The 17,505-nt window shown below is 41.4% G+C and overlaps 1 protein-coding gene across 2 annotated transcripts in view; it reads left to right on the forward strand.

Moving 5' to 3' along the window:
• Positions 1-8,989: 8,989 nt before the first annotated feature.
• Positions 8,990-17,505, forward strand: part of ANKRD46 (ankyrin repeat domain 46) — a 35,127-nt gene continuing 26,611 nt past the window's right edge. Inside the window, exon 1 of one of the 2 annotated variants that reach the window (XM_063079602.1) lies at positions 8,990-9,056. The gene's annotated coding sequence lies outside the window, so the exon portion shown is untranslated. The remainder of the gene's footprint in view (positions 9,057-17,505) is intronic. The other variant, XM_063079603.1, reaches the window with a different exon arrangement.

Consider the following 17,505-nt stretch of genomic DNA (forward strand, 5'->3'; position numbering starts at 1 on the left):
CGTGGACCCAGGACTGTGGGAGATGGAGCAGAGAGTACCTCGCCCCTTCCTAGGGGGGTCTTGTTCCTGTCATCAGTGATCCAAGAAAAATGTCAAGAAAAAGGTAGGTACGTTTTTGTTGTCACACAAAAATAAGACGTGTTGAGTTAACTTAGAAAAAAGTATGGCTAACCAATTATTCCTTACAAGAGGGCTTTTAATCTGTATAATTGTACTTTTCCTATACTTTATTGAAGTATGATTTACTTTGTTTATAATTTGCTTTATAATAGCTAATAATTGTATTCTCATGAAGTAAGTCTTTTGTATGACAATTTTCCAGAGAAGAAAAACTAGAGCTGTGGAAAAGTACCTGATGTGGGTGGTGGGCTTGGGTCTTCGGTCGCATACTCTTCTGTAGGGCAAAGGCTAACGCCTAGATGGGCTTTACTTGTGTCATATCTTGAAAGAGGTTAGACATTCAGTTGATTTCAAGGCGCTGACCCTAGTGATTTTGCACTGTTCCTGCACCAAATGTGGTTTCTTTCCCAGAAATGTGGGAACACAGAGTTGGCTGTACTTCCTAATGGGTTTTCCCTCTGTCAGCAGGGGCTGCACCAGTTGTGTGGCGCGGAGGCACTGGGAGCAGCAGGGTGAAGCTGGTTAGCGTGAGCTGGCGTGGCTGTGGACGTGCATGCTCTTATTCTTGCTGGAAGCTGGTCCCGGCAGAATTTCTGGGGAGCTCCCCTTTCTGATAGGGTCTGGTGTGCAGAGGAAGAAATGATGAAAATGTGTATCTGGGTCCAAACCAAGGGAAGTTCAGAACTTGACTTTCCACAGAACAAAGATGATGACTAAAACCAGTAAAATGGCAGTTATTAAACTTGTCATACACGTTGTGAAAGTCAACCACCTAGAGACAAGTTGATTCCTAGATATTGCCTCATAATCGCTGGTGGAGCATAGCACTCTCCAGAAGCACATATGCCCACAAGCGCACCTACTTATGCACGAAAAGAAAGCAGTTCCACGCCCTGCAACTTGAGTAGCAAGCACCATGTTAAGGAAGAAAATAGTAATATTGCAGATCAGGGTTTATTTTCATGTATTGACGGAATACATATCACAGTGGTTAAACCTAAGATACTTACAGGTAACTGGATTTTCATCAATTATGTACTGTATTAGTTACTCTTTTGCAATTATCTGTGGGTTGTTTGATTCTATTATAGATGTTCTTTATCCCCTTTTTTCTTACCTCATCTCTTTTGCCTTTTCGTTTGCCAAATTAAAAGAAGTGATATGCATTCCAGTGGCTCAAAGTGAAGATAGGGTGAGGAGATGTTAGGAAGTGAATTCACTATAGAAAAATCCTAAAATCTTAACTGCCATATTGCAAACTACCTCAGCTGGGGCTTAAAACAATACAAAACAAAACAAAAACAAACACAAAAAGCAATGAACTCCATTTATTTTTTAATGTATCCTGTGAGCTGGAAGGCATACATTTTTCAGGTTTTTAAAATATGAAAGTCATGTGTAGCCATTTGTTTAGAGTCTTTTCTCATTCTGTTTGCCTTAAAACAAGGGCATGGGCTAAGAGACATTTGCAGTACTTATCCACCTTTTATTTCCTATAAAAATATCAAAAGTTTCCTTTCTTGCTTGTTAAGAGTTGCTATGGTTTGAATGTATGTGTCCCTCCAAAATTCATATGTTGGAACTTCAACCCTCAGATGACAGCAGTAAGTCATGGGCCTTTTGAGAAGTGATTAAGTCAGGGGGATCCTCTCTCATGAATAGATTAGTGGCTGTATTAGTCTGTTTCTGTTGCTTGTAACAAAATACCTGAAACTGAGTAATTTATAAAGAAACAATATTTATTGCTTACAGTTTCAGAGGCTGGGAAGTCCAAAGTCCAGGGAACACATCTGGTGAAGGCCTTGTTGGTGGGCAGTGACTCTTCACAGCAAAGCAGGGTATGACATGGCAGATGGAAGCAGCAGAGAGACAGCTAACTCATCACTTCTCCTTATAGCCCTCAGAACCATGCCCATGACCACGATTAAACCATTAACTTATTAATCCATTTATGAGGGCATGGTCCTCACAATCAAGTCACCTCTTCAAGGCCTGATCTTTCAATTAGCATAATAAGACCTCCACCCTCTTAACTTTGTCACAGTGGGAAGTTTCCAATACGTGGACTTTGGGGGACACAATTCAGACCACAGCAGTGTCCTTATATTAGAGGTTAAAGGGAGCACCCTAATGCCTTTTGCCCTTCTGCAAAGACACAGAAAGAAAGCACCATCTTGGAAGCAGAGATCAAGCACTTACCAGATACTGAATCTGCTGGCACCTTGAACTTGGACTAACTGGCCTCCAGAACTGTGAGAAATACATTTCTAATATTCATAAATTATCCAGTCTGTGGTATTTTTGTTAGAGCAGCATGAACAGAGTATGACAGGAGTATAAGTTCAAAAGATGTATTAGTCCAGTTGTATTTGCAGAAAATTGTTGTCAGAGTATGGCTGTATCCTCAAAAGTCAGAGTAGAATAGCCTCAGGCTTTACCCTGACATTGGCATCACGATTTTGTAAAAGTGGAAATGAAACCACAGGACCAGTGTTTTGCGAGGAGGACAGCAGAACTGAGGCAAGGTCTGACAGGGTTCCTGGAGTAGGTTTCAAGACTGAACAGTAGTTGTGCCTTGCTTCTGTTTGAGTGATCGCCAGTCATTTGTTTAGAGATTAATGTGAAAATTAAGATTGGTCTAAGCCTAAACTTCCAGTTCAGTTTGAGTCCCTGGGGTGAGATAAGCTCCATTCTGTGGTTGAAGTGAACCCTTTAGCAATACAAATTGCTGGAATCTTCTAAGCTGCTCATTATCTGGACCAAGCAGAAGTCCCAGGGCCTTTAGGGACCAGCATGTACCCTTAGCTTTTCCTGGGTCAGGATTTAACAAGCCCTGAACTAGCATGGTCTCAAAGGAGTGGGGATATTAAAGGGTTTGAAAGGAAACTTAAGGCCAGAAAAGAAAGGAGAAAAGCAAAGCTAGCTGGGACTACGAGCTTTTTTGTTATTATCTTCTGTCGCCTTTCCTTGCCTGCTTCTGAGAAAATTTATAAACCTACTGACTTCTAGAGTTTGTTTCAAAGAATCAAATTAACCAAAGACGTCATCATTTCTTATGCACTTAGAGTTTTTATTGACTTTTTCAATGGTATGCAACAGTGCTTTGGGGGACTTCATTTCCAAGGAACTTTGGAATCCAAATTTTCACATATCCCAAGTAAAATTCTACTTTCAAATGCTAAATAGCTCATATCTCATAGTTCAGTTCTTTTGAAACCTGCTGGGCACAGGCATAACTTCTCACCAAAGCGCCCCTGTAACCCGGGTACCCAGAGATTATGCAATCAAGATAGTCTAATTTATGTGTAGTGACGGTACGCAGACTACTCACAGACTCTTAGCCTAGGAAGGGACTCAGTAGAGACGAATGAAATTTTTCTACAATTTCTGCTTGAAAGGGTTGAGTGTTTAAGTTCCACAAAAGATGAGAGGCATGATAGTGAGATGGAAGATGATTCCTCTGACCCAGCTCATCATCCTTCTGACCTGAATTCTGAGCTCGTTTCTGCCTCTAGTTATCAAAGTGAGTTGAGCAAGTTACCTACTTCCATGGCCCTCGGTTTTCTCATCTGCTGAATTAAAGCCTATATGTGTGCTGGATTGTTTGTTCTGTTTTATTTTGTCAGCTTGGCTAAGATGAGAACTACGTTCCCCAGCATCTCCTCCTATATGGTTCCAGTTTAGAATGAGCCCAAAGAGGACTTTGCATGAGAGCTGGGAGACAGTAAGAGAATGGCTGTTACCCTCTGGAGGTCTTTTCACAACCAGATAGTGACATGCAGGTGCAGAGGCACACTGCAGTTTCTAGCTTGTCCTTGACCCCCTCCACCCCATATCCAGCTCTTCTTCTTGACTGCTGGCCCTGCTGACCCCCAGAGCCCAGGCCACCACCACACGCTCAGTGGAGAACTCAAAGATGCAGTAGCTACACAGAAGTGACAGCTTCCCCACACCTCTTCAGCTCCCCATCAGTGGTCACACTTTAGTGGGACTCAAGCCATGCTTGGCTTCCTAAAATCCTCAGACAGACTAATTTGTGAATTTTTATCTGATCCTCCAGCACCCCCTTCCAAGACTTCACTTCCTGGACTCCTGCCACGAATGTGTAAGGTGGAACTCCTATAATGAATCTCTTATCACAGAACACTCACAATAGTTCTTCTCCCCTGACTGAACCCGGCATTTCACTGGCCACCTTTAAAGGCTTTGCACAGCATTTGCTTAAATCTTTGCAAAAGGTATTCCCTTGGTAGCAATCAGTCACTTAACTTTTGGAAGGGAGGGTTTATTGGAACTAAGCACTGTACATGTTCCTGTCACATACATTATGTGTGCAAATATATGCGGGCACATCTGCCTGGTGCTGGCACATGTGGGTGAGCTCAAAGAAAAACAAGTCGGTGTTGGGGCAAGGAGCCAAGCTCTTTTCTCTCCAGGGTCCAGCTGTTATCTTAGTAACTCCAGAAATTCAAGGACATCTAAGATCTTTGTTCTGTAATTAACAAAGTTTTGCTTGAATACTTTCTAGTCGGGCCAGTTGGTGGAGGAAAATATTACTCTCCTAGGCTTCAAGTTTTTCCTCAATTTTGCAAATAAATACAATGTCTGGCACACATACTCCATTTTTTTCCTGGTGGTTTAGATGTTTAAAACTGTTGGAGAACTGATATGAATTTAACTTTGGTGTAGATAAATATGTGCTACTTGTCTTATATTCTGTGGCCCTACCCATTCTGTGTGGCTGTGTCTGAGATCCCACAGTGTTTTCTCAAACACCTGATGCACACTAGCCCCCTGTGAGGGGCAGGCCTGGGGAAGCAGCGCTCTTCAGGAGCATGTCTCCCTCTAGTGGTCAGTCATTAGTACCACAATAAAATAAAATACACTTCTGGAACATGAAAGTAGAGCTCAAAAACAAGAAGAAATTCCTCTTACTTTATAGGTATGGTGTGTCTTTTTAGGCACCTCCCCGTTCCAGCCACATCCCCTTTTTTTTTTTTGTCTTTTTCGTGACTGGTACTCACCCAGTGAGTGCACCGGCCATTCCTATATAGGATCCGAACCCTCAGCGGGAGCGTCTCCGTGCTCCCAGCGCCGCACTCTCCCGGGTGTCCCACGGGCTCGGCCCCACATCTCTTTTCTATAGGTACAACTAGTTAGACTGGGATGGTTGCTAGGTCACTAGAGTCTCCTCTGATAAGCATTCAATTATGTTTTTGAAAGTCTTTCTGCATTTTCTAAGACTAGATAGGAGTATATAATCAATACAGCCCAAACCCTTCTTTTCCTTAATAAGAAAACCTCCTAAAAGAAAATCGTACCCTAAGCAAATGTTTCCTTTCATCCATTCATCCATTCACTCTGTTATATCTGACACAGTGGTTCTCAACTCAATCCTGGCTGCACACTAGAAATGCCTGAGCAGCTTTTAAAAATATGGATGCCTGGGCCCCACTTCCAAACAATTCTAACTTGGTCTTGGCTAGCATCTGAGAACAGGTCATTTTTAAGCTTCTGCATTGATTGTAATCTGCTTCCAGGGTTGAGAACCACTAAGCTAACATTCCTGAGCATGTGCTACGTGCCAGTCATTGTGGTAATGCCAAGGATTCAGCGGTAGAGATACAATGCAGCCACATAGATCTTCTGCCATCACCATTCACAGGACACACTTACTGTCCTCTCTGACTGGAACACTTCCCTTGTTCACTGCATAATTAATCCCTTATGCTTTGAGTTTCAGAATAAATACCAGTAATTCAAAGACATTCCTGTCCTTCTATCTCAGTTAGGTCCCATATTGTTTGCCCTCATAGCATCTCTCCTCTTTTCCTTTATAACACTTATCCCAGATGTAATTACACGTATTCCTCCCTATCAGAATTCACAACCAAATAGATTTGGCAGTGAAGAACAGGCAGATTTACCTAAAGAGAGTGAGGTTTAAGCTTCATGGCCCTGTGGTATGCTGGATAACAAGGGATTTTGCAGATGTGATTAAGTTAAAGATCTTGAGACGGGGAGATTATTCTGGATTATCCAAATGTGCCCAATGTAAGCATACGAGTCCTTATAAGGAGGAAGGAGAGTCAAAGTTAGAGAATGTTGGGGCTCAGAAAAAGATACCCCAAAGTATGGCACTTTGGCATGCTAAGTTCGTTGTACTAAAGGACATTGGAAGGGCCTCAGAAGCAAAGTCTTGTTCTGACCTCCTGCTTCTTGTTCTCCGCAAGTCAGGCCATAGAAACTAGAATTCCTCTTCCCTGAGGTGGGTCACAGAAACTAAGATCCCTCTTCCCAAAAGTCAGTCATGAAACTTAGAAATATTATTCTAAGCTTCCCCTGCCTTTCTGTGTAGGAGTTGGCAATAAATTGTCTGATAGTAGGTCATAAGACCCTCGTTCTGGAGGGGTCCTGTCCCAAACCCGAAAAGGAATGCCACCCAGAAAAGCCAAGAAGAATCTGAACAGACAGGCCTTGGTGGTTTTCCCCTCAAAGTCTATTACCATTAGATCATACCCTTTTGTCCAATCACATTTCTACATGGCTGTCCACTCTTCATTGAATCTGAGCATAAAAATGGACAGTTTTCCCTTGGGTCTCTGGGTCTTCATTTCTGAAGGTTCCCATGTCACATAAAACTTTGACTAAGCAAATCTATTATGCTTTTTTCTTGAGATCTTGTTTGGCGGTTCTAGCAGGGGAGCACAGCTACTTGCATACCCTTGATCAAGGAACGGCTCTCTCCTTTATCCGGGAAGGTCGTCCTCTTTGACTGAGCATGCAGCTTTGGGATGGACGCACATGGAGCAGTGAGGGAGGAAGGGGACACCTGCCTAACCAGCCAGATCAGCTGAATCAACCCTGATGATCAGTGGGGTGACAGATGTCACAGCCAGATCGCTCTCACATCTTGCTTTTTTCTTTTTAACCTGTTTTTTTGTTACAGGAGTGTCCACTGTGACCCTTATGATGGGGAGGAAAAGTATTACACTTTTCTGTCCCTACAAGAAGATGCAAGGATGACATCTGAAGTAAGACAGGAGAGAAGATGCTACATTGCTGGCTTTGAAGATGGAGGAAGGGGCCACAGCCAGGTAATGTAGGAGGCCTCTAGAAGCCAGAGAAGTCAAGGAAACAGATTCTCCCAAGAGCCCCCAGAAGGAAAGCAGCACTCACTGCCTACACACTGATTTTAGGCCAGTGAAGCTGATTTTGGACTTCTGACCCTTTGAACTGTAAGATAATTAATTAGTGTTGTTTAAGTCATTAAGTTTGTGGTGATTTCTTACAGTGGCAATAGGAAACTAATATCCAGCCCTCCTTTGTACAGCCCATTCCAGGACCCTGGCAGGGACTCTGGAACTCTGTTCACATGGTCATATATTTTTGTAAAGCTTGCAAAATTAAAATATTTTAACTAAAATTGATTAAGATTGCTGTCTCTTTCCTCTCAGACTTCCAAGGCACTCTTCTCCTCTGGTGGAGTAGCATTGGAGTGGCTACAGGAATTTCTGGGCTCTGGCTAAGCAGAAATGCAGTTGGAGATACTTTGGTTTGCACCTAGTGGGATATATTGAAGTAGTTCATGGTCACTTCCACGCAGCATTAAGTTATTGTTGTAGTATAGGAATCGCTTCCATGAACACTCTTAATACCCATTGTGTCAAAGTCCCCAGATGTGGTGACATCTGAGTCACAGAATATGTGCAGCATGTGGCTCATTCCCTTAATTTCATCCCAGAAGAAGCTGTCTTCACAGTCCCTACATTTTTTCAGATCAAACAATAGCAGTCATTCATGAAGAGAAAAAGATCAATTTGAACAGAAGTACTAAATAGGCTCTCAGATTATTTGACAAGCCAATAAATGAAGAGGAGTGAATTACATGAACACATTTGGAAAAGGTTTAAATTCCTTGCTGACTTGACACAAGTTATGGGCACCAGTGAAAATATTGTCAACTCAATGCACAACCACAAGGAAGATGCAATGACAAATTAAAGTGTCATCAATTCAAAGAATAATATTTGTGATTAGTCACCAAACAAGAAAATGTGAAATGCCCTGAAAATCCTATCCTTCTTGTATGAAAGCAATTTGATATAGGTTTTCTCAAATTTGACAATAATCCTAAACATTTATGTGACATTACCAAGAACACACTATCAGACTGAGTAGAAGGTTCTTAAATGGATGGACGGGAGATATCCTGGAGGGTGGTTTGGGTGAGCAAGAGGTGCTAGAACTCAGAGGAGGAATGGTCACTGTGCAGGGGAAGTCGTTTTGGCTGTAGGATTGGAGTTGATAAACTAAAAGAAGAAAAAAATAATAATTTTGCATGAAAGAATGTTTCTAGTAAATGAACTTCCCATCACATTTTCAGTTAGTTTTGTCTATACATGTCGCAATGAGTCAAGGAATCTATAGAGTGGGATGTGAATATTCAACCCGTTTCTGAAAAAACAAAAACTCAGGGTCATATTTTAGAATTGGAGCAGTCGGACATAAGTTGCTATTACTAAAAGGCCAATTTGGGTTATATAGAAGATCTGTCTAGTGTCCAACCACTATTCATTGATGCCTATAACACCTAATAAAACTGTCCTAGCCTCTGAAATCTCCACTTAGCTGAGAAGTAGGATGTATGTTTAGAAAAGGACCTGAGGAGCGAAAAACGCTCCCGGATTCAGATCGGAGAAACCTCTTCCAGGTTGTCTTTCTCTACCAAAGCCGCACTTTGGACACTTCAGCCCTAATTCAGAGCAGGCCGAGCCGCCGTGCGGGCCGCCTACCTGCAGGGGGCGCGCCGGCCGCCGCGGCACGAGGCCGCTCTGGCCCAGCGGGGGCTCCGCCTACCTCTGTGGCCGGCCCCTCCCCTCCCCTCGCCACCGGGAAGGTGTTGTCACCGTCGCCGCTGCTCGTCTGAGTCGCAGGTACCTGGGTCGGGGCCGGTGGGCAGCACCCGGGTGGAAGCCGCTGGCCCGGAAGGGCTGGAGAGACCCGGCCCTGGGCCTGGCCGAGGGGCCGCAGGGCCGAGGCTGCCCGGGCTCCCCGCACGTTCCGCGGCGGCCCGAGGGAGCCGGGCCGAGGAAGCCGTCGCGGGTCCGACGTGGCTTCCTCGCGGGCTGTGTTATTCCTGAGGGCCGGGGAAAGGCCTGCGAGGGTTGTTGTTTGCTTTTGCGGGTTAAAGCTGTGGTTGTCCGCCGGACGGTGCCAGCCTGGGTTTGCGGGCCGCGGCCGGGGAGACCGGGGCGGCGCGGGGGCGCTCGCTCGCGGTTAATCGTGAGGTCGGCGCGGAAGACCCCATCCCGATGTCTGGGGGTTGCGGCGGGACTCGACGTTTGCTTTCGCAGCATGGCGCAGAAGTGCATGGCACATGACTAAAAGCCCTCAGTCTAGGCGTGAGCAGAAGCTGTGGAGCGGTGAGCTAGCTGTCCGGAAGGCACATGGCCCCGAGGTGCACCGTCCACCTCGAGTAATCACGCACTTCCAGTCTTAATTCATACGCACTGCTAAGAAACAGATAGTTCTCTCCAGGTTTTCCACCACTGCTCTCTTTCGAAGACAAGACGTACTTATTCTTTAAAACGTCCCGTGGTGTTCAGAATTGGCTACGAAACATAACGAGGTAAAAATATACCGTTGGAGCCGGCCCCGTGGCTCACTCGGGAGAGTGCAGCGCTGGTAGCGCCGAGGCCATGGGTTCGGATCCCATATAGGGATGGCCGGTGCGCTCACTGGCTGAGCGTGGTGCGGACCACACCGAGCCAAGGGTTGCGATCCCCTTACCGGTCAAAATATATGTATATATATACCGTTGAATAGTAGTATTGCTCCTTAAAAAGCAACGGTGGTACCTAGGAGCTTATTAGTTTAAAGAGCTGTGGTGTGAGGATTATTTTTATATTACAGTAATAGCTATCTTCTATGCTTACTGTATAGCAGACATTGTGCTGAGTGCTGTAAACACCTAGTGCCTTTATTTAATCCTTGCAGCAACCCTCTCGGATACCATTTCCATTTTGCAGATAAGAAAACTGAGACACGAGAGTCTAAGTTAACTTGTCAGGCAGCTGGCAAAGGTGAACGGGATTTGAGCCTCATTTCCCTTACTCCAGTATTCCTGCTTCTGTTATGTATCCAAACATGGTAGTTGTAAAGCTAGGGCTTAGAGACCCCTTGGGTCTGTTGCCCAGTTGGGTTACAAACCCTCCACACGCAGGTCTGTGAGCTAGGTGATAGGAAAAAAAGGTTCTGGGAGCCGTGAGTATAGAAAAATGAATGGGTTTTAATCATATCTAGGAGCACCTATCCTAGTGGCTTCTCTGAGAGTTCTGAGAAGCACTGTGGATCAGAGCTGTTAGTCTTTTATACTTAGGTCCACAACCCTGGACACCTGGGTGCCCATACACAACTTACACTAAGCAGTAACAAGGGACACCTGAGGACATTTACAGTAAATGCTCGGCAAGACCCTGAACATCTGAGGGGCCCTGACATTTTCCTATTTTTCCCAACAGTAGTGCTCTCATATAAGATTTCTGTTTATTAATTTGATTTGCAGCCTGAACTGATTTCTCTCAGGCTTAATTTTTATGTCTATAAGCAGGAGTCCTGTACCCACTCCTTTTTAGTTTAAAAAGAGATTAATGATAAAAATGTTTGCTAATTAATAAAGTTAAACTTGGACTGGTCCTCATTACAGTACAATTTGATTTGAAGTAGAAATGGGTTTGTTTGGTCATTAACAAGCTTCATTACTTTTCTTCATTATTTGTGTTTCCATACAGTTTTTAGTGAATTCACTTTGCCTTAGCAGTATTATGATAGCAGTATCGGAAGGAAATCAAAGATTTTTTCCAGACAGTATGTGAATATTTTATAGGCTGTAGGGAAGACGTTGAAGAAAGTGTGTGAAGTGATGAGGAATGAAAACATTTTTGGCATGTTAGAGCAAACTGAATTACTTACTATGGAAGATTAAGGATTTTCACAGTTCCTGTCATTGTTAGAATAGAAGTCATATTTCCCATTGTGGAAAGAGGTTGGATATTATAGGGTCCCAAATTTCTTAGCCTTATCAGGATTTAAGAGTTTGCATATTCAGCATTCATATAGCAAACATATATTTAGTGTCTTCCACGGTCAGGTGCTGTTCTAAGCAACAGGGATGTAAGAGTGAACAAAACAAAGTACTTGTCCTCATGTAGCTAACTTTCCACTGGACGCAGGTGGGGAAAATAAAAGAATTTTTAAAAATCAAATCTCCAGTCAGATGTTAACAATTTCTATTAAGAAAAATAAAGCAGCAAAGGGGGGTAGGAAGCACCCAGGGAAGGAGCAGGTGCAGTTTTAAAATAGGGAACAGTGTCGTGGAGAAGAATCTTGAGCAAAACTGAAGGATGACAGAATGGCCATATAGCTATCTAGGGGAAGAGCTTACCAGGCAAGTAAGTGCAAAAGCCCAGAAACCTCCAGTCTTGTTGGAGGACCAGCAAGGAGGACAGTGCATTTGAGCAGAGGTAGGGAAGGAGAGAGGGAACAATAAGATCAGAAAGCTAGTGGTCCTGGTAAAGACTTGAGCTTTTACTGTGAGTGAAAAGAGAGGTGGTTGGAGGGTTTTGAGCAGAAAAGTGAGGGGGTCTGACTTAAGGCTTTTAGAGGCTCACTCTGGCTGCTGTACACAGAATAGATTATAGGAGCAAGGATGGAAGCAGGGAGACCAGTTAGGAGGTGGGTGCAGTAATCCAACTGAGAGATAATGGTGGCTTAGACCAGGTGGTGGTGGTGATAGAGGTAGTAAGAAGCCCTCGTATTCTAGGTATCACTGACAGGGTTTGCTGATGGGTTGGATGTAGAGTGTGAGAGTAAAAGATTGAAGCATGACTCCATGGCCTTTGGCTTGAACTATTGGAAGGCTGCAGTTGCTGTTTACTGAGATGAAGACTGAGGGTGGAGAGGTATCAGGAAGTAGGTGGCGAGGGAATCTGTGGTTTAGTTTTAGTCAAGTTTGAGGTGCCTGTTCAGATGGGGTTATGTGAGACTGGAGTCCAAGGGAAAGGTCCACCTGGAAATGGAAATTTCGGAGTCATTAGCCGAAAGGTGGTATTTAAACCCATGAAACTATGCAGTCTAGTCTAAGGAAAAGAGGATTGAGTCCTAGGGCTATGTTTAGAGATTGGAGAACTGAAGACTGAGGAGGAGAAGCTTTTGAAGGTAGGAGAAAAAAGGAGTGAGTGTGGAATGCAGAAAGCCAAGTAAATAGTGTTTCAAGGAGAAAGTGATCGACTGTATTGCCTCCTGCTGATTTAACAGGTTAAGTAAGATGAAGACTAGGAGATGACTATTGGATTTAGCCATACAAAGGTCATTGGTGACCTTGCAACAGCACTTTCACGAGAGCAGTGAGGGAGAAAACTTGATTAGTGTGGTTTCAAGAGCCAATAGGAGGAGAGGAATTGAAGGTTGCAAGTATGGACAACTCTCTGGAAGAAGTTAGCTGCAGATTTTTCTTGTATAAATTGTTTGAAAGCACTATAGTTATTCCCGTAGTAAATAATTTTTATTTCTAACCTCGGCTACTTAGCAATTAGACTTGGATTATTTTATCAGTGACTGGTGGAAATAAAATAACTGTACTACTGCTAATAATAATAATTATAATTAACTTCCAAAGTCAGTACACAATGGAGCTTGTCCTTTTTACATAATACATTTCAGGGCACATAAAAATGCTTGGGTGGAGTATGTTCCTTTATACTTATCTTTGTTCTTAGGTTAACTCAGAAGCGCTACAAACTGTATATTTAAAAACAAAACATACAGAAATTGAGATCAGGATTTATTTTGAAGTATGCTATTGGTAGTATTAAGAACTGACAATGCTGGCATGCATCATTTCTGTTATAAGAATTAATTAATAAATAACAAAATAAAATTGCTTGTCTGTTATAAGATTTTAAGACTGATACTTCATTGTTGGAACAATTTATCTGGGCATTTTAACTTTGGTGGCAGTTTTACCCCTAATATCAATCAGTTTTTTCCAGTAGCCAAATGGCATTGCTTCCTTAGTTTAAATCTGTCTCTCTGCCCTCTCCCTATCTTTAGGCTGTGTTTTGCCTATTGTCTGTTATGCCAATATTTTCTTAAGCAAAACAAAATTTTGGACTGCTTATAAAAGAGTTTTCCCACAGTAAGCTTATTTTTATTTCACTTGTTTATTCATAGTATCCTTTCAACTTGTTCTTCAGGTTATCTCCTTGGTTGGTTCCTAGAGTTTACCCAGCTCACAGTCAATTTTCAATCTCCTGTGCCATTTTTTCCATTTAAACATGAGATTTCTTAGACTTTTCAATTCCTGCTCAAAGAGAGTTAGATATTATTGTACCCCACCCTTTCTTTGACCTTTGTCTTTTGCTGAAACATGTAATACAAGAAATATTTTTTCCTTTTTAGAAAACAATGATAGAAGCAGTAGGTATCCATTAGTAATGACCACTTCAGATTGTGTCATTTACATATTTTGTTCTGAATAACAGAAAACCTAATTTTAACTGTCTTGATAAAAAGACACTTTGTTGATTCCTATATTTGAAAAGTTCAGAGTTAGTGTGAGCTTCAGGTTTAATCGAGGTTTGGCCCTGTTTCTCTGTTCTGCTTTACTCTATATACTTCCTATCTATCTGTCTATCTATGAAATATATATCAAAATGACTAAAGCAGTTTTAGATGTCATGTTTACACATCATATTTTCAGAAAAAAAAGAGAATGTATCACTAGCATTCCAAGCAAAGCAAGAGTCTTTCTGGACTGGTCACTTGCCCACCTCTAAATAAACCACTCTAGGTAGGGGAATATAATGTGTTACATGGATTTAAATCATCAGGGCTGACACCTTCAAAGCACATGGAGAGCAAAGAGTAACAGAGTTGGATACCAATGGGTCAGAAAAAGGTGAATAGATTCTAGATAAGCAATCAGTCATGCCCACTACAATGTCACCAGGCATCCGAGAAAATGAAGAACACATTTTAAAAATTAAATTAGTATAAGTTCATTTTTTTGGCACATGGCAATAACTGATAAAGTATAAAAAGAGAAAAACAAAAAGATGTAGTCAGAAAAATAAGTTAAACTTCTCTATAGAGTAGAAGCACAAAGTAATGAGTGGAGCTATGGCTATTCTGGAAGTGGCAGTAGCAGCCACGAATTTGGCTCCTGCCAGGTGGTAGGTACCAAGACAAAAGACCGGAGTAAGGTTTATGGCTTGAAGTTAGGGCCTTGGGTAGGAATTCTCTTAGCAGTTCTGTTCAGCCTCCTTTTATGCTATAGACTGCTGCCAGAATCTAATAACTTAAAGATGCTGGGCCTAGCTAGGTGGGAGGACTCAGACATAGTCTCACAGTCAGAAAGTGAACCAAACTTGGGGTCAGTGACTAGATTTGTAATAGCCCCACTGTCCCTTAGAGATAGGCTCAAACTCATCTTTTATAAACCCTGGTTCTGACCTGCATTTCCATGTGGCCAGGTGGAGGCAACTATATCAGGGAGTAAGCGTGGGGAGAGGAAGAATAGAGAGCAAAAACAAACTTTTCTCCTAAAATAACCTTGCAACAAAAATTTGAAAATGAATGAAAAAGGCTCAGTGCTAAGGAGAAACCCAACAATATAGCTTTGGAACACAAATTTAATCCTGATGTAGATAATTTTAGGGAACTATCCAACAAAGATTCTTAGTATTTTTATGCTCAAAGAGAGAGAGGACTCACATTTATTAAAAGTAAACAATAGATTATGAAACAAAATCAAATGTAACAAGAGCAGATGGATATGAAAAAACAATTAGAACTCTTTGAAATGTAAAGTATGGTAGTGGAAATTTGAAAAAAATAAAAGATAAGATATAATAAACTTTTAGACTCAGTCCAGCCATAGATGATAAGTAACTTAGAGTGATAATGCTGAAATCACCACCTAGTAAAGATATCTGCACTCCTATGTTCACTGCAACATTATTCATAATAGCCAAGATCAGAAGCAACCTAAGTTTTTGTCGACGGACACACAGATAAAGAAACTGAGATATATATACAGAATGGAATAATATTCAGCCCAAAAAACAATGAGATTTTGTCATTTGCCACAAGATGTCCTCCACATCTTGCCTGGAGGACATTATGCTAAGTGAAATAAGCCAGATACAGAAAGAAAAATATTATCTCACTTATATGTGGAATCTAAAACCAAAATTTCAGATATACAGATCAAACTAGTGGTTACCAGGAGCAGAGAGTGGGTGGGGAGGAAATGTGGAGATGTAGGTCAGAAGATACAAAGTAGGGCTGATATGTGGGATGAACAGTTTTTGAGATCTAATGTACATCAGGACTATAGGTAATAAAATTGTAGCGTATTTGGGATTCATGCTAAATGAGTAGATTTTAGCTGCTCTTGCCACACACACACAAAATAGATAACCTGTGAGATGATGGATATGTTAATTTGCTTCATTATAGTAACTTTTTTACTATGCATATGTATCCCATAATATGTTTATATCTTAAATATACACAATATAATATACTTTTTTTAAAAAAAGATAGTGCCTGCCTGCCTTCTAAAGAATAAAAGTAGCTAAAAATAGTCTGTAAAGGATTTTTTTATTACTGATAAAAAAGATAGTGCTAGAACTACACCTATAATATAGCACGGAAAAGCATTTTTAAAAAAGGATAAATTGAGTTTTTAACCTTTATCTAGTAGTAATTCCAGAAGAAGGTATGGTTGAGAAGCAATATTTGAAAAGAAAATAAGTGACAATTCTCCAGAATTCAAGAAAGACATAAGTACTTACATTACAAATAAACTTTAAATTCTAAGCAGGATAAATAAATCCTCCTAGGTAGATCCTACTGAAACCATAGAACATTAAGGATAAAGAAAAAAAATTTTACCAAACGACAATAACAGAAAGATGTTCCTTACATGTCTTTTCCAAGGTGACCCACTCGTATGATTATTGGTAGAAAGCTTCAGTTCCTTGCTGGCTAACAATGGCAAGAGGTCTTGGCTCCTTACCACATAGTCCTCTCTGTAGTGCTACTTCAGTGTCCTCATGACATGGTAACTGGTTTCTTTCAGATTGAGTAATACAAGAGAGAGCAAAGAGGAAGCTGCAGGGTCTTTTGTGACCTAGTCTCAGGAGACACTTCCACAATATTGTTAGAAGCAGATTTGTAAATCCAGCCCATACTCAAGGGGAGAGGATTTAAGCTCCATCTCTTAAAGGGAGGTGTATCAAAGTATTTGGGCATATTTTTAAACCATCACACTGCACTTATGTAAGTGATATGATTAATTCATAGAAAATTCAAGAGAACATATAGATGTATTACTAGATCTAGTAAGAAGTTGCTCAAGAGTAGCAAGGTTGCTGATGTGAAATCAGCACACACATTGATTTCATTCCTAGAATCAAAGTGAAAACAGAAAATCAATAGAAAAAAAATCAGTGAAACCAAGTTAGTTCTTTGAAAAGATCAATAAGATCAATCTAAGAAAAAAGAGAGCACACAAATTTCTAATATCAGAAATGAAAGAGAAGACATCACTACAGATACCATGGACATTAAAAGGATAATAAAGGAATACTATGAACAACTCTATGCCCACAAATTTTTTTTCTTTTTTTTTTTTTTAAAGATGACCGGTAGGGGGATCTCAACCCTTGGCTTGGTGTTGTCAGCACCACGCCCAGCCAGCGAGTGAACCGGCCATCCCCATATAGGATCTGAACCCATGGCCTTGGTGTTATCAGCACTGCACTCCCCCAAGTGAGCCACCGGCTGGCCCTCCACAAATTTGATAACTAGATGAAATGGACCAATTCTTATTTAGATATAGTCTGCCAAAATTCACACAAGAAATAATAGACCATCTAAAAAGGCCTATATCTATTAAAGACATTGAATCAAAAATTAATTACCTTCCAAAACAGCACCAGGTTCAGATGGGTTCACTGATGAATTCTACCAGATATTTAAGTAAGAAGTTATTCCAGTTCTCTACAATCTCTTTCAGAGGATGGAAGCAGAGGGAATACTTCTTAACTCATTCTATGAGGCTAGCATTACCCTGATACCAAAACCAGATAAAGACATTCTAAGAAAAGATAACTACAGACCAGTACATCTCATGAATTGTACATGTAAAATTCCTCAACAAAATATTAGCTTATCAAATCCAACAATGTATGAAAAGAATTATCTACCACCACCAAATGGAATCTATCCCAGGTATACTAGGCTGGTTTAACATTTGAAAATCAATTAATGTCATCTATCACATCAACAGGCTAAAGAAGAAAAATTACATGATCA

This window comes from Cynocephalus volans, chromosome 15 (genome assembly GCF_027409185.1).
Source record: "Cynocephalus volans isolate mCynVol1 chromosome 15, mCynVol1.pri, whole genome shotgun sequence".
In the NCBI taxonomy this organism is placed as follows: Eukaryota; Metazoa; Chordata; class Mammalia; order Dermoptera; family Cynocephalidae; genus Cynocephalus; species Cynocephalus volans.